This window comes from Dipodomys spectabilis, unplaced genomic scaffold, assembly GCF_019054845.1.
Source record: "Dipodomys spectabilis isolate Male_0828 unplaced genomic scaffold, ASM1905484v1 ptg000018l, whole genome shotgun sequence".
Lineage (NCBI taxonomy): Eukaryota > Metazoa > Chordata > Mammalia > Rodentia > Heteromyidae > Dipodomys > Dipodomys spectabilis.
In genome coordinates, this window is record NW_024870695.1 from 20,357,116 (window position 1) to 20,361,798 (window position 4,683).

The window sequence follows — 4,683 nt, forward strand, 5'->3', positions numbered from 1 at the left end:
GACAGAAGCAACACCTTCCCCAGTTGTGACAGATAAACCTACTGGCAAACATTTCCAATGTTCCATTGAAGGTCAAAGCCATCCCTAGTCAAGAACCACTGATACAGACATACACTTCCTTAGTCAAAACACATGAGAAAAAAGAAGACTGAACTCATACACTGACAACTAAAAACACAAACATGACATATTTACTAAAGCTACTTCGGTGACAGTCCCTAACTTCAAGGAGGCAGGTAGTGCAATTCTCTTGTAAACCAGGAAGAGAGACCTAGAGTACTTTCAACAGATCTAATAAACAGCCATTTGTAATAATAATAATAATAATACATTGCAATGCTTAACAAAATGCCTGGCTAAAAAGCAGAGTTCACTGCTTAGGGACTATTAATATTGAATTCCAGTGCAGGGCAAGGCATTCTATGGAGGATAAGAGTTGTGGGTCAAAATGGCACTTCCAAAGGCTCTTTTCTAGGAATACACAAATCCCACCTCACCGATTTCAGCTTTCCTTTAGCTACAGGCCAGTAGATAGAGTTTGGTTAGTTTATGGAGCCTGATTGCAAGGAATGTTCTTATGAGTAATATTACTAGCTAATTAAAGTTTCTTGTTGTTTAACAGATTCCAAAAAATAAGAGCACAGCTGACCTACTGAGTGCAACAATCTCAATTTAAGATAAGCCTTCCTTTTACTCATGCTCTAATAATTACAGCCTTCTTCCTTGAACATACAATCTTTCCTACTTAGGAGCCTTTTGATATGCTGTCATTTCTCCCTACTAAAATGCTCTTCTCCCATTCATCTAGTTCATTTTGTTCTAATGTCTTCACTTCCCAGGAAAGCATTCTTTATTTCCTAGAATAGGTCTTTCCCTCCTTTACCCTCATTTCTAGTAAGTGCTTCTAGCTCTCAAATCTTTTCTTCAATACCTATCATGATTCTTCAGCACATATTTATTTCAGGGATTATTTAATGAATGTCTGGACTGCACATTCACTCAAGATTTTCTTAATCTGGCTTACTCTATAATTCCAGGGAATAGTGTCTGTCATATAGTAGACATTCAATGAATATATGTTGAATGAATGAAGGCCAAAGCTAAAGGCTAAGTCTATTGATAGATGCACTGAACTCTTTCCTTTTAGCCATGCTTTAAGCAATAAAGTACTGACCCCATCACATTTCTGCAGGAAAGGAAAGGGAAAGAATCTCAACCTACAATATCAGTCTGCTCACCTAATAGAAGGTAGGCCACCTGCACACACAGTGACCGAGTGCTTCACCTCGGCCTGCCACCTCAGCAGCCGTGTTTGCAGAGAAAGCACAGGGCTGCCAGTTCCTGGTTGGGAACCATGGTGAAGAGACACTAAACAGAACTGGCTGCACAGCCTCAGCCTGGAGCCCAGGGAAGCAGCCTGGAGGTCTGGGGGGCAGTGACTGGCCATCCCTGAGCCATTAGGGGTAAGTCTGCTCTTATTTCTCAGAATTTGGGCTTGGCTCTTGGTCTTAATCATTTAACCAACTCTTTCTGCTCTTTAGCAGCTTGGCTGTTGGCCTTTCAAACTTGAATGGAACTCATTTTCTTCCCTTCCTTAACCTGGAGGGAATCCAATTCTTCTGTCTACTGGCTTGTTGCTCTTCCCATCCAGCTTTTCCCTATACCTTTCAGTAAGGGGTAATCACTTTCTCCCTGACAACAGAACAAGCCAGCTGCTCAGTGAGTCTCTTCTAGCTCTGTGTCCATCAGACTTGCTCAAATGCCACTTATTTCTGTTCATAGCCACACTACCTCACCTGGTGTGCCTGTGAGGCTCTTGCTCTAGTTGAAACATGATCATATTGTTTTCTGCCAAGGCTGCATACGGCATATCTAGAAGAAATACAAGTAAATACTCCAGGCAAAACTCAGAAAAGCTGGGTTACTAAGAACAAAGCCCTTGCTATAAATATATACAGAGTACAAAAGAAGAAAAAACCCAGACAATCAAACAAACAATGGTTATTTTCATAGATATCATTGATGGCTCTAATTTAACTCATTTTCTACAACTCTATGTTTTGAGGGTGCACATAAAAAGTCATGATGTTAACAAACAAACAAAAAAGAAGTCTGATGATGCTGACTTGGCTAGGGGCTGAAAGTATGGCTCAAGTGGTAGAGCACCTGCCTAGCATGTGAAAGGCCTTCAGTTCAACCACCAAAGGAAAAAGACTGTGACTGAAAAAAAAAAAACTGTTTCTTTTGTGCTCGCTTCGGCGGCACATGTACTAAAATTAGAACGATACAGAGAAGATTAGCATGGCCCTTGTGCAAGGATGACACACAAATTTGTGAAGTGTTCCATATTTGGGGGCTGTGAAGGTGGCTCAGTGGTAGAATGCTTGACTTGCATGCATGAGGCCCTGGGTTTGATTCCTCAGCACCACGTAAGCAGAAAAAGCCAGAAATAGCTCTGTGGCTCAAGTGGTAGAGTGCTAGCCTTGAGCTAAAGAGCTGAGGGACAGTGCCCAGGCCCAGAGTTCAGGCCCCATGACCAACAAAAACAAAAAAAAAACAAAGCAAAATTATAAAATATATCTGATAATTAAAAAAAATAAAATGACAAACTCTGGCAGAATCACTCATTGAGTTTACTCCATTAAGTCAGAAGAGCACTTAAAATCATTACAAGCAGAATAAATGCTACTTCACCAACACAGCCCACTGAACCAAGGACGAAAATGATAATGAGTATGAAATCTATTATCTGAATAGAGAGAAAGCCAGCTGGACTATTTTTACTTAAATGTATGATAACATTCTAAAACAGCTAACTATAGAAGAAACAATCTTTGCCCCATAGAGCAAATTCATGCATACAAAGTTTTATCAGTAGGAAATGGTTAGAGTGAAATATAATTTATTCCAACATTGAGGACAATAGCTGTTAGAAGACAGAGTAGTGTATTTTACAAGAGCAAGAAATCACTTTCTACCAGTCCAGGGAAAGTTACTCATTGTATGATTCTGGAGCCTGTTTGTGGGCTGAAACACATTGTTAAGAACATTCCGGAGGGAATTGCTGCTGAAAAAATGGCCTCCTTCCAGAATGGGGAAGACAGAGGTTTAGCTGTGGTTACAACTTTAATCTGATTTACTAACTCTGAGTCATTAATATGAGGATTTACTCTGGTTGTCACTAAAGTCAACTCTCTCCAGCTTCTGGTCCTCTCTTGCTCCTTCTATTTTTATTTAATTATTAAGTTAATAGTTGATTACGCAATATGCTAGTAGAACTAGAACAGACACATATAAAGCAGGAAATTCTCTGTCTCACTCTCATATACTAGTATTTGGATCTGAAGCAAGCCTGTGTTTTGCTTCACTCGTTTACAGCTTTTTGCTAGTTAATTGGACAGCAATCTCTCAGATTTATCTGAGTTAGTTGGCTTTGAACCCTTATCCTCAGATCTAAGATTCCTGAGTAGCTAGGATTACAGGATGAACCACTGGCAACTGAAATTCTCTTTTTTACCCATTCTCTTATTCCAAATCTATCCACGTACATGCACTTATATGTATATGTAATTTATGTGTGGTTCTGTAATACTTCTATGGGATGAAGTATTTCTGTAGGAACCATGATCAAGTTATACAACTCTGGGCATCTCAACCTTTATATCTATAAAATGAAAGCTTGCCAAAAAGGAATTAACTGAACCAAGGTGTATGTGAAATTTTAACTTTGATACTGTAGAAAATGATTCCACAGCCCTTGTAAAGAGCCTGCTGATTTACCTGGAGTGGTATGTGGGGTGGTGCCTTTCGACATACATTCACCAACATGGAATATTTTTCATCATTAGATTATTGCTAACCTGGTTGGTTAAAAAATACCATGCCATGGTTGATGTCAGTTGCAGTTCTTTGGTTGGGAGTTAAGTGGACTCCACTTAAGGTGTTTTGCATAACAACTCTTCAAATTTTCTAGTAGAATAACTGAGAATTGTATTAAATCTACAAAATTAAAAAAAAAAAAAGCTAACTTAAGCTCAGAAGCTCCAGCTGGTTTCTTTAATGAGGCCAATGCTAATTATGTTGAATGATGGCAAGAGGCAAGGCCTTATCTGCCTTATCATATTTTGGGTAGGAAAAAATACCAGGGAGCCTCGTTGTTCAAGTTTTGACAACTTGTCCATGGGCAAGTTCTATAGCATCCATGGGTCTAAACCTTCTCATCTGTAAAATGAGAGCTCTAACATTGTCTTCCTCACAGAACTCTTGTAATGAGATTACACACTAATTATTTGGCATGGTGTGTTTAGAAGATACTTATTAGGCTCTTTGACTATTAGGAATAGTAGCAATAATGCAGTCACAATTGCCCTTACTATTATAAGCCTAAGAGATAATCACAACCTCACAGAGGGAGAGACTTTGCAGTGAGAAGCTACATGCCTGGGAGAGATGAGGTAGGAAGCTCAGGGATCCTTTATAGAGTTCAGTTAGCCTGAAAGAAATGACTAATCACTTCCTAACTGCAAACTAATTAGAATGGAATAGGATCTTAGAGACCACAAAATGCAAAAATTTCATTGTGTAGCTAAGAAACAGAAACCTAAAAGGAAGTGATTTCACCTAAGATCACACCGATACCCAAGCAACAAACTCAGATCCAGGATCAACATTTTGACTATGACA

At 39.2% G+C, this 4,683-nt stretch overlaps 1 non-coding gene across 1 annotated transcript; it reads left to right on the forward strand.

The window, feature by feature from the left end:
* Positions 1–2,246: 2,246 nt before the first annotated feature.
* Positions 2,247–2,353, forward strand: LOC122103624. Its single transcript, XR_006146797.1, has one exon. It is a non-coding gene; the product is annotated as a U6 spliceosomal RNA (small nuclear RNA).
* The last annotated feature ends 2,330 nt before the right edge of the window (positions 2,354–4,683 follow it).